The 19,809-nt window shown below is 38.9% G+C and overlaps 1 pseudogene; it reads left to right on the top strand.

Annotated features, from left to right (window-relative positions):
- The first annotated feature begins 16,329 nt into the window (after positions 1-16,329).
- On the top strand, positions 16,330-16,447 carry LOC129409296 (5S ribosomal RNA; annotated as a pseudogene).
- Positions 16,448-19,809: the final 3,362 nt, after the last annotated feature.

Genomic DNA, 19,809 nt, shown 5'->3' with positions numbered 1-19,809 from the left:
CTTTCTTCGGTATATATCTTAATATGGCCAAGGTGAATGTTATAGATCCTGAGGGGACGTCCAGGACTTGTGTGGTTAAAAGATATGTATAAGACTGTACAGCTACAAGGTGCTACAAGGGACGTCCAGATCTGATATGGACAACGGGTATTGAGTATTGGATCAGTGCCGACACAGAAAAATTTACAGGATCAGATATAAATCAATGCAATAATATTTTTACTGGTTGTAGTCATCCCAGAAACCCTCATAATGTTTGATTTATTATTTATACAAAGCTGTTGATTTACTTGAGAGATATACAACAGCTCCATAACACATTTGGATCAGTTTGGTTAGGGTTATTTTTGTTTTATAGGAAATAAATGCCTTTTTCAGACTCTATACTGTGCTATAGTACCAAAATTGGTATCAGAATTAAATAAGCTGGATCTGGAGTTAGTACTATGTTGATACTAGTTCAACAGGCACAATTTAATTTGATCTAGATGGAGATATGTTATGATAACTCAATAGGAAAACAAAGACTAACATATATATGGCCAGGGTTCAGGATTCTTGTGCTGTTCTGTTCATATCGAATTGCACCACAAGATGCATAAATCCAGTTATTAAGAGTCGCATTATTTTCCCAGAAAAATGCATAGATTATGACTGAATTCACAACGAGCGGTGGAGCAGTGGGAAAGAAACAAAACAGGCTGCACTAGCCCCCTACCTGACCAGCAGAAACACAGGTGTTGGGCTGGACCATCCTCTGGCTCCTGGTTGTTCTTTTCAGCTCATCATCAAAGACCCATTAAAAGGACACCTGGTCTGTACAAGATAAACAAGACCAAATGAACTTTCACATAAAAAGCTACACATCTACAATAACTTAATTCATCTATGTGTAGACAATACACAAATTCAAGTTTCAGATACCATGGCATTAAATTAAAGTACAGAACTTTGTGCATTTTAAAAGTGTAAAACAATATCTGTAACTATTTAAGTAAAGAACATTTTACATAAATAGTTAAATTTCACTTACAAATTAGCAAATGCTAAAAGGAATACTAATGGCTATCAGCTCATTTGACAGCACATGGTTCACACAAACAGACTGGATAAGGCTGTTGACCCAATCTCATGTTAGCATGTAGCATAAGCATGCTAACATATGCAAGTTTCATCAAATTAATAATCACTGTAAAGAACAGACTCATTAAAAACTAGGTTAGCGTTTAGCTTTAGCAGCCATTGCTGCCATTAGCTTAAGTGCTAATAGGCCAATGACATTACAGTGTCCTTCAATAACAACATTCAGACTCACCACTTCCTTTTATTAATATAAGCACATATGCTTTTGGTTTGTGTTCAGGCCTCAACAAGTCCCCAAAGTTTGTCTGGTTCTAAAAGTCAGCATGTTTTCTGTTTGGTTTGGACACATAGAACATTGCAGATGTTGGTTTCAGACTGACACGTGCAGCTGTTTGTCTGAGCTCCTCTCCCACACTTCCTGTGAGGAAGTTTGGGAAACATGACATGTGACTAGTCTTGTGACAGTTAAAGGATGATACAACATGTGAAAATTTGTAAAACCTTTACTAATACTATTACTATTTACCCTGGGTTATAAAATCAAATCAGTGCTATAGTATTTAATAAATAAAATAAATCATTTATTTGAACCATTCTTAGTGGCCTACTAGTGTTCTAGCAGGTAAGACTGTTCAACAAGAATGTCTCGTAACCTGTTTTTCCGAGCTTGAAGAATAGGAAGGAGAGAAGTGAGGAAGCATACCTGATCATTTCCATTGGGCCATGGGTTTTTGGTTTCACACATGGTCAAGTCTAAAGATGAATTAATGGCCCATAGATAGTGAGCCATAAAATCTTAAATATGTTAACTTATGCATTTCAGCTTCTTTTTTTTTATTACGAAGTATAGCTGTTGAATTAACATAGTTTGGAGTGCTATCTTAGGCTATTTTTCAGAGAGAATGTAGTGTTTTTATTTGTTTTGTACTTATAGATACCCTATGTAACTTTCCTGCTTTCCTGCTTGTCCCCATAGGGATGCGAGTGCAGAACAGGAGGCATAGTTCAAAATAAAATTATGAAAAGCAGATTCTTAAAGAGGCATCCATTATTTTTGTGACACTTATGACACTTCCCACATTTTTTGACACTTTCTGAAACTTCAATCACAAACCTGGGAGTAGCAGGCCTACTTTCGCACAAGGAAATAATTCCGAGGGCTGTAAAGAGAGACAGGAGAGATGTCTAAAGCAGAAGTTTATTTATCATCAGTACAGAACCGAGGCATGAACACTCAAAACATTGTGGTAATATTGTCCATTCAGTAGTGCAATTTCCTTATTATGTTATATATTACAAAAGTAAGAGGTCAAATAAAGTCTTCTTAAAGGGGCATTGTGTAACTTTTCTGGTGGAAGGTCCGTCACATGCATGGAGATGTTATTGCTTTGACTAGAATGTTTCACAGTATGGTATTAAGTCTTTCTATATTCATGGAGACCAAACCAGACAAAGTTACTGTTCAGATTGTGGAGAGACAACCCCGCTCACTGTCAGAAAGCCTTTTTGTTTTGTTTTTTTTGAGCTATAAAACCACAAAAAATTTAATAAATGTAGACATGTTTAATGTTATACTGTGGATCATTCCAGGTAGAGAGCAGTGATACATCCACAGAAACAAGCCAATGATGGACCCCCAACCAAAAGGTTACATAATGCATATTTAAATCTTAAATAGAGAAATAATATTGATGGAAGTATGAGGTGAGTAACAACCCTTAGGACAAAAGACTCCTATCTATCCAGCAGTTCCAGCACCACAGTCAGCCTTGCTGGGGACCAAGTGAAATCTGAATATTAGGAATCAGTAAGAAAAAATTATATTACAAAATTGAGTTCAGCCCCTTTAAGACTCTAGCTGGATCTTTTTGTTTACTAGTTTCTGAAGGACTTTGAACTCACACTGCGCTTAAGCCAACACAACCCCACCCCGCCCGTTGGTAAACCGTCTCACCCCATGTCTCCGGTGTTACTGCGCACTCTCCCGGACCTCATTGTGATGCATGGCTTGTTCGGTCTCCATCTCCCGTCACTTAGAGGCCTGAGAGGTGCAGCCAGTCCCCCCAGGAAGAGGCTGGCTCACGGTCAGGGGGGCTCCGAGCTGCCAAGTCAACTGAGACCAACGCTGCTCCCGCTGCGTGGAGTTGGCACAGGCCCATTGATTTACAGCCTCTGGGCCCGGGCACTCTCCAAGGAGCTCTCATCCTGGCTGTGATATCAGTTATTTGGGACGCATTTTGGCAACGTCGGAATATTTGGCCTTCACTGAAATGCGTCGTCCGGAGACAAGAATAAATGAAAGGTATCAAAGACATGTCAACGGTTATTGTAATTTTATACAGGGAGCTAGAAAGGGGGCGACAAAGAAAGCAAACGTCTAGACTTAGACAAACTTTATTGATCCACAAGGGAAATTATTTGGACACAGTTGCTCACACATCACAATAAATATACAAAGAGCTATAAATGGTAATATTAAATTCAAATAAATAGCAATCAAGTAAAGCATAATTATATGAATGTATATACACAACCAAAAATATATATATATATATATATATGACATGTAATACAAATACCTCTCAGCTAAATACAAGAGGTCATAAGGAGAAGCAGTGCAAAGATGAAATAGTGATTGACATGACAGAAGGTTCTCTGTTTCATAAGGGTGAATTGTATGGAGTATGTTATGAAAGTCATCCTGTATCTGTCACTGCTTGAGCCTGTTGGAGAATAAGCTCCTCCGTCCCTCTACAGTCTGTTGAAGTGGGTGAGCAGGAGTGTCCATGATGGAAAGCAGTTTGTCCAGTGTCCTCCTGTCCCTCACTGTGACAAATGTAAGTGGGTAGCATAACAAAGTCAGGGTTGTACAAAGCACGAGGGCGATGTCGATGCATGCCGGTGTCAAACTCCTTTAGCCGTGTGACATTTCATAATTTCATCACCGCTGTATATGTGAACAAGGGCAGCGTTCTTATATGAGCTGGGATTACACATATTGCAAGTGTCACAACAGTCTGTCAAGAGTATTATAAGAATGAATGGCAGTGCTAGTGTCCGTGTTTTGGTGCTTAAATCCTGTTTCTTTTTTCACAAATGTTTCATTATTGGATGAAACTCAAGAGTAGTTCTCAATTTTTTACTTCCTGATTGATTAAACTTTTATTGACTGATTCTGGCATTCTGGTGTTACATTACAAATTATGTCTAAAATAGTTGCTTTGCATATCACACACCATGCATTATGTTATTATTTACACATTTTAAATCGCAATAGTCACCTAAAACGATTTAATTAAAGAAATAGTCCGCAGATGACTACTTTAGAAAAATGCAGTGCCCAATGGGAGCTGACGTCCCCGTAAACATCATCAGGAACACTCGGTATTACGGATTTGTTGGGGCCGGTGTGTAAATGGCTCATATCGCTCGAACGCGCTGACATGCCCGCTTTGCCTCATATATACCTCGAGGATGATTTAATAAAGTGAAGGGCACTCAAAAGAAACAGATACCGCGTTTAAAACAAAATATTAGGTTTATTAACGCTGGGTCCTTGGAAGGCACGCTCACATCTCCCCGTGTTGATATATCACCACCGGCAGATTCGTAACACCGGTAAATCAATGGTTATTTGTACACCACACGACCAAGGAGTGGATTTTTTTTTTTTTTTTTTTCGTACGAAAATGAACACACTACACTTCTTAATGCTATACATATCTGATTGAGAAAATACAATTGTACAATGAAGTTGGTACAGAGCAGTGGCCTTATGCTGGAGGCGGTGGACAGTGGGCATGATTGGCAATATGGCCTCTTGAAAATAAGTGATTAAAGATTACTCAAGCATGCACGAATCAGTCCAAATACAACTTCTAGAGGGTAAATGAGAAAGAAGAACAGATACAAAACTAAACTAAACAAAAAACCTTTTAAACTGTTTGCAGTAATCCAAACGTATTCCTCTCTTTTGTCATGTATTCCCAGCATCTTAATTATTCACCACAAAGTTTAGTTTATAAATGCGTATCACAACTTTTAGGGGGCAGAGCAGACTTTTGTATTAACAACCAACGATTGATTGCAAACCAGGACGTAATGCAGTTGACAGACCAATAAAAATGCTTTATAATTAGATGCAAACAACACACTAAGGTCCTATTTTGATTCTAAAAGCTGCTTTTACAATACATACTGGGTCAAAACAAATGTTACTTTATTACATGAAAAAATCAGTACAGTCCAACTAAGGATACCGATCTGACATTGAAACTCCACACTTCAATTTCTTCAGCTGACTATATATTTACTAGTGTCATTTACCACCAGCAGGCATTTTCTCAAATATAATTCTTTCATTTCACTGTCTCTAACTGTCCAACACACAATACATTCTAAGTTGACATCAATATACGCTGGCGGCTCTACAGTCGTATCTGATATTTCATAATTTAGTCGATGCTATATATATACGAACAAGGCCAATGGTTTTATTTGAGGCGAGATCAGAAACATTTCACAAGCGAAACATTCAGTCCGTCAAAGTAAGTGGTAGAACGTGGTCCGCCAACATCGCCACATTTGTAACTTCACAGCACTGGGCACGCCGCTACATTCCAAGGCGTCTTTTTTCCGCTGTTTTCGAGGTGCAATTTCTTTGTTGATACTTCCAGACAGGGGAAAGTGAACGCTGCGGTGAGTGGCAGCATTTTGTTTTGCATTTGTCTCCAAACAGATGCATGGCTGTCATTCAAGGTCCCATTGAAGATTGCTATCAAATGTAATCGCTTCAAAGCCTATTCCCACGGATGCCCGCTTAGAGATATAGCTTTTTCAGGTGTCTGTCAAAAGCAAGGCTGCGCAGGGGTATGCAGCCAGAGCTTCAAATGTGTGAATTTAAATATAGAAGGGGCACATGCATTATCATTCTCGACAGGTACAGCTAAACAGCGAAACAGCACACTTAGTTTCATTGTGCATGCCACAGTATGATCACTATAAGACAGAGCTAGAATTTGTAAGTATAAACATGTTATTTTTTTGTTTCTGCTGATACTACTTGTGTACTTTGCAAAAGTGTGTGAAAAATACAGATGATTACTCGTAATTTAGAATTTGTTCAAGAGATTTGTAATGGCAAAGAACAATCACAACATCAGTTCAGTTTGATCTGACTTAAGCTATCCTTGCATAGAATAACCAAGTTTCAAAGGATTCTAACACTGAAAGATGGACTTGCATTATTAATGATAATTTCTCTTTTTTTTAATTGACTTTACTATCCTTAAAAGCCTCTTAAAGTGCTGCACAATAATCATTATTCATTCACTCCACACTCGATGGTTGTACACTATTGTAGACAGAGCTGCCCTGGGGTGGACTGATGGACCGATCTGTGTGGTCCAAACAGGGCTGTTTCAGTGCAAGGACCTACCGAGTTCAAGGGCCTATCACTGAACAGAAGAATGTCCATCAGAATGCCTATTCGAAATTCTTTATTGTACAGTATGTATATTGGAAAAATTCAATGGGAGCACTGACTTTAGCAGCTCAAAGGTTCAGTGCCTGATTATTTTTTAATAAAAAACAGAACTACCGTATTTTTCGGACTATAAGGCACACTTAAAATCCTTAAATTTTCTCAAAAATTGACAGTGCACCTTATGATCTGGTGTGCTATATGTATTAATTCCGGTTGTGGTTACTGACCTCAAACCAGTTTTATGTCATACACGGTGTTCAAAAATCTGTAAAATGTTTTAGTACAACTTTGGTAAGCTACAAAGCCACATCGGCTGATGGATTTTCTGAGCATTTCGGCTACTGTAGTCAAGAGCCTCATGGAGTAATACACATTCACCAAGACAGGGAGGCAAAGCCAGGCGAGTTACGCCACTATCTGCCAATGGATCATGGATGCCTGAACTCGAGCATTGGAAACCTAACCGAAGTCTGATGGGTTCAGACAAATATTTAGAATTTGTGTTTGGGCTTGGGCTTATATTGGACACATCAGTGCGTCAGCTGTTTCCTGTCTACAGTAAAACCACTCACTTTGAGACTCTTACGTGTTCAAAAGATCAGTTTTGATCATTTCTAGTTCAGATACAAGTCAAAACTGTGCTACTATTATTTGTGAAATGCGGTGCAGTACTTCAGATACATGATTTTTAAAGCATAAAGATCGGTGATAAAGTACAGAAGAATTAAAATCACTATCGCGAATCTGCAGCTTCACCTCTATCAGTGCATTATGTGGATGTAAACAGACACACAAGAAGTACTTTCGCCTTTTTACTTTTAAGGCTTCAAACTGGATTAATAGTTTTGCGGACTGGATGTCATTATTTGTGGAGGACAATTTCTATGGATAATGTAGATGAGATGTTGCACTTTAAATTTACCACTTTACAAGAGGTGAGTATAGTCTGAAAAATATGGTAGTTCATTTTTAAGAGTTTGCAGTGGTCCAAATTTATTCCTCGCTTACCTTTTGTATTCTGGGCATTCTAATTATTCACCGTGATGAGTTTATGAGCATTTTTCACCACTCAAACAGTAGAGCTAAGGACAACTAGCATGCAAACGTGCTCGTCCTGATTATCAGAAAATAAAATGCTTTGTAATTAGATATAGACTGCATACAGCAGCTTACACAATATACTGCATCTGTACTGGGGCAAGGCCATTTTTTTCCTCAGACACGTGGAAAAAAACATGTTCAGAACCTTTAAGTTAGAATTGTTTTTCTATAATTTTGTTACACACACAACAAATTAGGACTCACAGTGCATAATTAGCTCATAGATTAGTTTAAGCCTAAATAAAAGCAGCTTTAATCCGGCCCTTGTTCTTGTTCCCTAGCACATCTGTCTGAGCGCACTGTCTGAAATCTGTCCCGCCAAATTGTCTTTGAGAAATCAATTTAATGTGACCCTATGTGCGCCTGTGTAATATTTGGAATCAATCAGCTCATGGCTTAGTATGGATTTGCAATAGTACACCCTTCTGTTCTCCTTAGAGCAATCACGGACTTTCAATCAGATTCACTCTCACCTCGGGGCTGCCAGCGCGTCGGACCTGAGACGGTGCATTTAAAAGCCATCAGTGTTCGGAGGATTGCTGCAGGGAAAAAGAAATTGTTTCAAGACTGTGGCCAGCATCTAAAAATATGTTGACAAGAGAGAGATGTGAAAAAGCTGATAAGTGAGGAGGGATGACAAGGTGATGGCTACAGGGCGGATGATGGGCAATTAAATGGTGGTGTGTTCAAAAGGTTTTTTAGTGTGTTTAGGGGAAAGTTAAAAGTAGTCCGTGTCCAACTTTGTCAGCTCTGGTGCTGTTGTGAAAGATTGGAGCTGCGTCAAGTACAGCAGGTAATTCAAAGTGGAAATTATGATATGGCAAATGCACATGTTAGTTTTATACATTTTTTTAAACTTTCGGTTAATTCCATAAATACAAAAAATGTCAAAGTCAATTTCAATGTTGAGGAAAAGGTTTGTTACTTATTATATCTGCCCAGTGTTGGGAAGTAACTAAATGCATGTATCGAAAATACGTTATTCAGAATACCAATTGTGAGTAACCGCTTTCTCGTATTTTTCACTTGATGGTATTCAAAATATAGTTATTATTATTATTATTATTTTTTTTATTAAAGGAATAACACTGCAGTACTCCATCATGCAATACTAGCTTTGAATTGGACAGTATTAGTAAGAAAAAAAAAAAAACACTCTTCTGGTGAGCACGTGCAGGACATTTTTTTCTCTAATTAGACATAAATGAATGCATAAAAAATAAAAATAAAGCTGTTCTTTAATTACTATCTGGTGTGTTCTCTAATATAATGGAATCCAGTATAAAAGTATTACTACTACAGTACTCTGATTGACCCATACATCATAATATGTAACAAAATTTATTTAGTATTCTGTGGCTACGTTTATATGATGACGGTCTGAACAGAAGACGCAAAAGTGGCATTAGATGAGAGTTTTTGGGAGGAAATCTGCGTGCATACGGTGAAGCAAAAGTGTGTGGAATTTGACTGGGTATGCATGCCAGGTTTCTGTGTACTGTATGCATGTGGTGTCAATGGGTGCGTGACGTGAGCAGATCTGATCAGAGTTTTGCGTCTTGGGCAGTTGTTACGACCTAGCTCGTTGGGGTCAGGGAAGTAACAAAAATAACTAAGATGTAAAATGGAATGAATGAAATAATGCTTAATTAACAGGTTTGTAAAAGGTAAATTAACAAAACTGGCTAAAATATATACAGAAAATAACCTAAACTAAGAAACAAAAATGGGATTAACATCCAAGGTTTGCGCGGGTCATGCAGGCTTAGACAAAAACGAGTGATTAAACTAAGGGACACACACAAAACTAACACAAGTGTCTCAAACCGCATAAACCCACAAACAGAATCGAGTGACCAAACTTAAAAAAGGCACAAAACAGAACTAAGTTAATGTCTCAACAAAACAAAAAGTCAGACAAGTACTAGTACCAACACAAGTGACTGACACGAAAAATAGTGATGTTACGAGATGTGCCGAGGCTTCGAAGCATATGTCGAGTAATCCAGGAAGTCTTTAGTGAAGGGTGTGATTGGTTCAGGAAGTGGTTCGCGGATTTGGTGCGATTCGAAACATAAGAGCCAGTGAAACGCAACAGATTCACCCAAAACATTTTGTGGTTTTGGGTTATTGCGAGTTTGGTACATTCTATTCTTTTTTCTTTAATCAATTTTTTTTTTGTGATGGAGCACGCCTGTTTCATCTGTGCGCTGTGAACTTTGTTTTTTTTTCAAATGCAGGGGAAATTCTCTGTAAAAAAAAAAAAAAAAAAAGGAAACCATCTGAGTCCAAATACTGTGGAGAAATTGATATGTTTTATATAAAAATGAATAAAATTACCATATTTTGCCATCTTTATTGTGGCATAAGCACAGACATAAAGTAGTAACACAAGCACAGTCACATTACATCCTGATCTCCAATTTGTTCCTTCTTTTTCTTTTAACCCAACCTTTATATCATGAACATAGACTCTGGGTTAATACATTCACACTTTATGTTGAAATCACAAACATTCAAATATTTAATCGTTCATTTATTGAGTATAAATCTTTCCATCAGAACCTCGATGATCATGTTGATTGTTCTATTATCACTCTGCCTGTTAGACATTTTTTTGGCCTCTTGATGGCGCAGTGGAGCAAATGAAGCACCTCGAAGCATCAGCTCAAGAGTCGAGGAAGTGGCTGGAACGCTTCAGTGCTTCATGGGGCTTCATCTTACCATCACTAACGAAAAAGAGACACACATGAACACAAAATGGCAGACTGGCCACCAAGGCACCAGCAGCCCCGAAGAGGTGCTGGCAATCTCCTTAAATAGAGGAAGGCGGCAGGAGGTGAGGCAGGATTGGCCAGGTGTAGAAGTACTCCACCAATCACCGACAAGGGCTCCCACAGCAGCAGGATCCTGAAGATTGAACTGAAGGCCTGGGACCGTAATAGCAGTGCAGACTGAAACAGTATGGTGGAGCGTATTCAACTGGAGGGTGGTTTCAAATTTTGGCGTTTTTAAGCTCCAAAAACACTGACAGACACTTCAAAATATTTTGTCATTTTACCTGCAAGCATTCTCGTGTAAACAGGCCCTGTAAGTACATTTTCAAAGTATTCTTCCCATCACTGTACTGTACAAAGCTTAAAACGCTTTGTTCCACCTCATGAAACGGTAGTTTTCAAGTTAACAGCTACCTTTTACCTTTAGATCAGTAGAGATTGGCAATTCCAGGGCTGAAATTACCCAAATGATTCTAGCAAAGCTGTATAGAGTTTAAAAATGGATGTAAGAGAGTGTTTTCTTAAGAGAAGAACTCAGCCTAAATATGCAGGATTTGTGTGTTAAACATGCGAATGGAACAAAACCCAACTCCAGATGTGTTTGTGATGATGAAACAACATTGTAACACATAAGAAAAAATATATGGGTCCTTTAAACTGACACAAAAGTAAACTAATCCAGGGAAAAAAAGCGGTCATACAGTACTGCTTCTTCAAGACTTCATAGTATAAATACCTGCTCTAATATTAGTCTCAATTAGTATCTGGTTATCATTTTGACAGCCTTATTATTATCTTAGATTGGATTATACTTTATTGTCAACGCAAAAACCCAAAAACTCCACAGTGAAACAAATGAAATGAAATCACGAAAGACAAATGTGTTATAATAGCGTTTGTAATTCTCCGTGTTGACGTCTGTTAGATTGCATTTGTACCAAAAACATGGCGAACACTAAAAGGGCAACTTCAAAGCAATATATATTCTGGTCCCATGTCACGGGCACATCCTCCCTGCCATCAAACACAAGTCTATTTCTCAGTGCCTGCGGCCATTTCGGCTCATAAACCTTGTGCAGTAATTGTTGTGTGGGTTCTCCAGGGGCTAAGGACATCAGGCACTGGCTCCATCACTTCAGTCTTTCGTCAAGAGGTGAGAGGCAGGGGAGTGAGGGACTAACACAGACCATATGTGAAGAACGGAAATGATTTATCTGTACAAATGAAAGCTGTCAAAAATTACAAAAAGCCCTATAATTATGCTCATGTTGTTTCAGTCTATTTTCCTAAAATGCCTGACTAAGGACTCTCAGTTCAAACAATCTGTTTCTGAACTTTTTGGAGCACAAACAAATAGCTGAGGCTCTGTAGTTTTGGCCTTTGCCGTCCTCTAACTGCATTTTGTACTTTCATTTTAAGTGGGAACAAGCTCTACACAGAGGAAAGTCAGATTTAAAATTCCGCCTACATTTTTGGGGGTAAAGATAAGAATAGTTATAGCTGGTGTCCTTGGGGATGGTCTGAGAGCCAGGAGATTGAGTCTTTGTTGGATTTGACAAAGCTGAACCAGATCTCAATAAACATGAGATTTAGAGACTTGGAATTAGGCAAAAAGTCCAGGCGGAATTTGTATATAAATTGAATTTGTGAATATGTATATATAAAGTAAATTTGTGGTGTTGGAGCACAAACTGCTTCAGATTCTTCTCAGAATGGCTGATTTGACTGAAAATAAGTGGGTTACAGATTTTCATTAATGTTTTCCATGTCCATGACATTGAGAGTTTTCTCTTATCAGAAGCTGGACAAACAGAAATTAATTAAGAAAAAGTACAAGGGCTCTTATCAGCCCCCACGGAATTTTAACAGGTTTGGAGAATTCGTGTTAAGTGACAGAATGGAAACGGAGACTGTTTTTCCAAAGATACTGTACATTAATAGTGAAATATCATGAACATGAACAAGCTGAACACCTGCTGAACTCTTCAAATGCCCACAGGACCAGTGTGGGGCTCTCTTCATCTCATTTACTCCGGACTTTATAAATGACTGAAATATAAAATCACAGGGGTGTACGCCCCTGCTCCATTTTCTTTTTCATAATTCAGCCAACATCTTAAAAAGCTTGCTTTCTAACTATGAGCAGGTTCACCTCTTCACAGATCTGACACATACCTTTGTTGAAGGACTGTAAGAAAAGCACTCCCAGATTCTCACCAGCCAACATAAAGGGGGGAGGGTACATCCACCATTAAAGGGCCCATATTACTGTATACTATTTAGGCTTCTCTCAAACAGAAAACACTCTGTTCCACATTGTGATGTCATGTGGTAATACAGAAAGTGCTCCACTCTGTTTTTAGACTCCATACACCTTCACTAAAATAATTTGGATCATTTGGAACAGCCCTGGAATTGCTAATCTCTACTAAACTAAAGGTAAAACGTAGCGCTTAATTTGAAAACTACTACTTCATGACATCACAAGGCGAAGCATTTTAAGATCTGAAGATATAGACAAACAAAACACAACTCCAGCTATGTTTTATGGCATGGCAAACAGCTCACACACATCAGTATAACCTTGTAACAAAGGGCAAAAATATAGGGCAATAGCACAAAAGGAAAAAAAAGAAAAAAAAAAGGAAAAACCCACTGATGGCAAGCCCCCACGGAGTCCTCACACATCTGAGGTTGCCACGGCTCCCACTCTGCTCAGCACATGGAGCTGTAGTCTACGATGACACGCCAATAGTTCACAGCACACATCACTGTCACATAACGTGTCCATACAGGTGACAGGCTGATGACCACGGCCCGCACAACACCTCGCAGTTACCCCGGCGACGCAGAGTGCAGGCAGGGGCCACAGAGAAAATAAGATGCCGAGCAGAGAGGAGGTAAGGCTTCAATTTATGTCAAAGCAGACTGGTTTTAAAATGTTCCAAATTCTGCGTTAATGTAAAGGGTCCATGTTACACTATTTTCTGATCTATGTTGCAGTGTTGCGTCCTTATTTAAAACATACCTGGGGTTTTATTTTGTTTCTTTCACACATGATTTTAGCCCTGGAACTAGTACCATACTAATCGAGACCAAGAGCTGTCCGAAACCAGGACAAAACCAATTCTTCAATCAATGTTTTTATAAATCTATCTCCATTCTATCTGATTAATGTTAGTTTAAGCCAGGCATGTCCAAACTATGGCCTGTGGGCCAAATGCGGACAAATGTTTCTTGGCCCTCAGGCTTCCAAGTGACTTGGCCCAAATTACCTTGCATCAATTAAAAATGAACTTTTTACTGTAAGTTTTTTGAAAATCTACCTTGATAAAGCTAATGTTGAATATTTAGTGTGTGGTTTTAAGGATCTTTGAAATATGTACATGTTTAACACATTAGAATGAGCCATCAGTCTTTATTTATTCTATTATTCTCTGTATTGAGCACCAGTCTACGGGCCTCGATTGGCCCTCTGCTTGGTCTATGTTTAGATATGTGGCCCTTGATGAAAAAAGTTTGGACACCCCTGGTTTAAGCTTAAAATAAGACAAACAAAGAGTACTGCACTTAAACCCCTTTTTGGACCTTCACCCAGTTTTCATTAATCCCACTTCCCCTGACACATTACAGAAAACTGCTTCAAAGTGAAGAAAGTGAGTAGGATTTTTAAACCTGTTTTCTTAATTGTTGACAACAGTGGCCATAATGAGGTTTGAAACTCGACGAGTGTGATCATATTTCGTTATGGCCACTGTTGTCAGGCTCGGATGATTGCACTCGTTGAGTTTCAAACCTTCAGTCTGAGACAAGACTGAGTCCAAGTGCCTTCAGGACAGAGAAGACCGAGTCCAAATGCGCTTTAGTTCAAGACCACAAAAAAAACGGTCACCACCAGACCAGTCTCGACTATTACGACACTACCTGGAACTATCCATCTCTACTTATCGAAAGGTAAAACACAGCTCTTAACTTGAACACTACCACTAGATAACTTGGTGGAACAGAGCATTTTGAGCTTTGGAGATGCAGACAGACAAATTAACCAAGTTTACTCAAATGTGTGAATGAAACATAACATAATTTGTTTTTGATGAGGTAACAGCATGAAAACATGACTTAACACTCACAAGAATCAATTTTGTGTAATATAGGACCTTTAAATACAGTATGTAGGTTTTGTCCGTTTGTGTGTGTGTGTATGGAGTGACAATTACCTCATAGGCCAGAACCACACTCTTTGAAAAAACTTTACAAAGTCGAATGGATCTGGAGACATTTCCTCCTTGATTTCAGAGGGTGTGATTGACAGGTGGATTAACCAATCAGAGAGACACATGCTCAGTTTGGGTCAAAAACAAACATCTTTTTTTTCTCAACATGTTTCTCATGACACTGTGCACTATTTGCAATAAAATACTTGATGGTTCTGTGATCACGCACCGATATCTTTGCAATTTAAAGTGCGCTGCATCTCTCTGAAAAACTTTTTACAACTTCAGAGTCACTTAAATCCCATTTTGCCCGAGGAAAAGAAGCTGCCTAATAATTCTGCAGACCTTGATATAGGGTGTTGATCTTTTTATGTCACACTCTCCCTCGTTACACAAATACACATCATTTGATATGCTTAAATCCAATAAGAATTCAAGATTATACAGTTTATATAATTTTGGAGTTCGAGAATATGCAGAAAAATCATGAAATGGTCAAAATACCCGCTTGTCTAATCATTGTGAACGCAGTGTTTTGCCAGAAGTCCCACAAACATTACCCATCCCGATTACACTTGGTCTGTTGGACAGCTAAAGATTTGCTAAAAAATACTAATCAAAAAGTTTTCTATAAAGATGTACTGCTTAACTTTTCTGGTGGAGGGTACGTCACTTGCTTTTTTCCCCGTAGCAATGTTATAATGTTTTGCCTGGGATGCTTCAAACCACGGAATTCGACTTGTATATTTGACATTTGCTCACACACATGCATTCTCACCTCTCCACAGATCTGACCTGTAACACTGTGAGCCATTAAAGTACATTCACGCAGAAAGGAGAGTTGCACGGCCCCAGTCTACTTCAGCATATGTTAGTTTTTCCAATGATTCGTTTTTAAGAGGTTTTCAAAGAAGCCAGCCCATGTGACCATCTGCTCCCAATAGATCAGGAAGTGAACAAGGAAACAAAGTAAAATGGATATTTGTGGGTTTAGAGGCACTTTAAGGATGCCATAGCGGAGATAAATATTATAATACAAAGGATGTAAATCGCAATTGCTTTTTAATAGTGTTTCTTTATTTCATTTGAATGTGCCATATAATTCTTGCTGCAATATACTTATAAAGTCATAAACAACCAGCGGAGAAATGAAAACTTCTCAGAGAAACAATATCCTTTTTTGGTGAGAGATCGACCACCAGCTCTTACAACATGCTCTATGGAGGAAAATCCCATAGCGCTAATACTAATTTAATACTAATTTAAAGCAGATCTATTAAACAAAATAGTGTTATGGTTGTTTCTTCTTCTCATTTACCTTCTCGTGGTTGTATTTAGAGTGATTCATGCATGTTTGAATAATCTCTATTTTCCTGTATTCAAGATGTCATTTCTATTATCACCTCTACAGGTATACGCCCACTGCACTATACTTATTTTGTGCTCCAATCTGATTTTCTTAACAGGTGATACACGTAGGATTCAGCAGCATCGCAAAGTCATTTTGGCACAAATGAAAAAATAAAAATCCACTAATGGCTTGTGTGATGTGCCGTTAACCAAAGGCTCGCTGTTGTGATGACGGCTTCCATTGTGCACCACTGTTTTCTAACAAGAAAGTCTGCAAACTTATTTCTTTTATTAAGTTGTTTTAGATATTATACAATGTTACTGTGGCCAAATCGCCTTGTTAAAGCCTGATCTCGTCAGATCTCAGAAGCTAAACAGGGATGGGCCTAGGCAGTACTTGGATGGGAGACCAGTGGGAAAATCAGGTGCCACACTGAGGCACCAGTGGATTGAATGAATAATGCACCAAATTGTAAAGCGACTTTGAGCGTCTGGAAAAGCACTATATAAGACTAATGCATCATTGTTATTACGATTTTGTAATAGGGCTAACAGAGATTGTTCCTCTGCCACTTTAAATGTGTGTGGTTTTTCTCTTTGTGATTTTTTCCTGTTTGGTGTGGTCCAATGGCCACATAATTGGCAGCTGGAAAGAAGTGGTGCTTATTGTTTAAAAACCCTGTGAATCTTTCCCTTCACTCTCTCACACCCTGTTGTCTCTCTGTCCAGGTTAGAAGGAAGCAGTTCACCATATTGCACTTATGGGACTCATTGTAAATGTTAGGGGGATGCTAATGTTAGACTGAATGTTGACTGGATTTCATTTTGTTTTAACTGACTGTCTCTTAGTTTCACTCACACACCCTGTTGTCTCTCTGTCCAGACGAGGTCCCAGGGCAGTTTTAAGACTTGTCAGCCACTCAGTGGGTGAAACTGGGGCACGCTGGGGCCAGGGCACTACACTGGCTGTTGATGGCCTGCCACGGAGCCAGGCCAGCCCGACCAATTCCCGAACCTCAGTACAAGCTCTTAATAACCTTTTTAACAAACTTTATAACCAACTCCCTCACCCCTGAAAATGTCAGTTCCTCATTTATACTGAAACAGATTTTGGATTATTGTAAATAAAACCCTTAAAACTAAACTCTGCTGTCCATAGTTTTCTGGTGATCCACAATACCTGCTGTGCGGGGAGGTCGAGCCCTTAGGGGGGATTACAATTTAAAATATCCAAATTATAACATGCTAACCCACAGGTGTCATGGGCCGTAACTATATATCAGTCACAAGCACAATATGTCTTCATTAGTAAGTGCCTATATTATGCTAATTTTCTAATCTATGTTATAATCTTGTTTCCTCATCACAAACATACCCCGAGTTGTGTTTTATTTCATTCACGCACATTTAATACACAGATCTTGCATATTTAGGCAAGAGTTTTTCTCTCAGATAGAAAACACTCCTCACACCCAATAGACAGTAATAGTTGGCATGTGGGCTTTTCCAGCTTCTTCTGACCGTGGCTCCCATTGATTTACATTGGAATATTGACGCCCCTCTGTCTGTAACTGCTGCGGTCATCCTCATCATTTTAGTCTTAAAGGGACAGTCCGGAATTTTGGACATAGGGCCTCATTTCCTAGTTGGCCAGAGTGTTGGAGACATGTGGAGACACTTTTAAAATATTCCATCCAGTCCTTGTATATGCAGAGGTCGCTGGTGTTAGACTAATGCATGTCAATGGCCATAGTTATCCTGCCACTAAAAACAGTCTTACCCACTCCACAAAACACCAGAGGCAAAACAATTATTACACGAGATTATCAATGTAAACATCTGTGTTGATAGAATAATTTTAGAAGTAAAACCAACCTTGCATTTAAAGGATTTATGTCTGAGCAGCAGCAGTGAGTTGTACTTTCTGATGGAAAGCTTGGCAGTGCCCGAATGATATCACCTAGCACTTATCTTACCGGCAAAGTAAAATTACGCTGCTGCTGAGAAAATAGATACAAAGTTATTTTTATTTCAAACATTATTCTATCAACACAGGCATTTACATCGACAGTCTGGCATACTAGTAGATTTGATTCGGGTGTTTTGTGGAGTGGGTAAGACTGTTTTTAGTGGCAGGCTAACTATGGCCATTGACATGCACTAGCCTAGCACCAGCGACCTCTGCAAATACAAGGACCGGATGGAATATTTAAAAAAGTGTCTCCACACGTCTCCAACACTCTGGCTCACTAGGAAATTAGGTCTATGTCCAAAATTCTGGACTGTCCCTTTAAAATGTTCATATTAACAAGCTTTACATGATCCTGGTGTTTTTTTTTTTTTTTTTTTTTCCCCAATTCAGAATGCTATGAGTAACATCACACTCGCATAGTCCACTTCTTTATACAGTTTATGGTGGTAATACAGGAATCGTTTGGATAATTTCAGCCCTGGAATTGTCAATCTCAACTGTACTTAAACTACAATGAAACAAAACACAAATCCCGTCTATGGCCCCCGTCTATGGAACTGTCTACCGGAGGACCTCAGGGCTGCAGAGAATGTTCATGTTTTTAAGAGCAAGCTCAAGACCCACCTTTTTAGCTTAGCTTTTGATTGAAATCTTATACTTTTACTTGTTTCTAGTCTATATATTTTATTATATTTATTTATTTTAGGCATATTTTTAGGATTTCCAGTGTTTCCTCTGTAGGAGCCTCTGCATCAGGAGCAGAGGTCGGCTGTGGCTGCCGGGGTCTGTCCCGTGGGCTCCTGGTGGAGAGTTGGTGCTTAGGCTTCATCTCTCCCCTGGACCCTGTGGTGGTTCCTGGTGGTGGTGGACGTCTCTCTGCTCCTGGTGTAGACGTCTCCTCTGATGGTGCTTTCTCAACTGGTTCGCCTGTATTCAGCCTCACATCTTACTATGTGTCGTTTTATGTATTTTACTGTGTTTGTGTGTCTTTGTGTGTGTGCGTGAGTGTGTGTGTGTGTTTGGGTTGTCTGGTTGTGTGGGGTCGGGCAGGTGTGGGTGTTGGGTAAGTGGGTGGGTGGATGGAAATGTGGGATTGTTTTTAATCACTGTAAAGCACTTTGTGTTACAGTTTTGTATGAAAAGCGCTTTATAAATAAAGTTTGATTTGATTTGATTTGAAATCCGGATATGCTGTAGGTAACAACATTATAACATGTCTAAAAGCTGAAAAGAGTGATATGGGATCTTTAAGAAGAAATCTGGGTATCAGTTTTTAAATAATCATAGAGATAATCATATGTATGAAATCTGCAAGTTTCAGTTCAATCTGTAAATTGTCAGAATAACCAAGTGTATGAGAAGGTCTGACTATTAACTGTGGGATAATAATAATGGAGAATGTGGAATTTGATTTGTCATTTGCCCTTGGTTAAAACAGAAGACCGAATATTCAAATGTTAATCAGAACTTCATACAATAGTGTCTAACACAATACAACTATCCAGCTATTCACCAATTAAATAACCAGCTAAATTATTACTATTTTAGAGGCCTTCTTAGCTTTGTTAATGCCATTACCTCTCAAAGTTTGCCCAAGTTCTCTTCAAATGGATTCAGCCCTGCACCGGCTCTTGATCCCAGGTGTTGGCCGCCACATGGATTATTGCCTGGTTTGAGGTCAGATATGATGCCTATTAGCCCATGAAAGAGCCGGACAGCATGCCAAACCATTGTTCTCTGTGCTGAGATGAAAGGAGCACAGGCTAATGAACATCTGCTAGCCTGCGTACGCACACACACACAGACACACACATATATAAGCCAACT

Source organism: Boleophthalmus pectinirostris, unplaced genomic scaffold (genome assembly GCF_026225935.1).
Source record: "Boleophthalmus pectinirostris isolate CB_2022bp ecotype Guang Dong unplaced genomic scaffold, ASM2622593v1 HiC_scaffold_19, whole genome shotgun sequence".
NCBI lineage: Eukaryota > Metazoa > Chordata > Actinopteri > Gobiiformes > Gobiidae > Boleophthalmus > Boleophthalmus pectinirostris.
The sequence above is the reverse complement of the archived record's forward strand: the minus strand, read 5'-3'. Positions and strand labels throughout refer to the sequence as shown.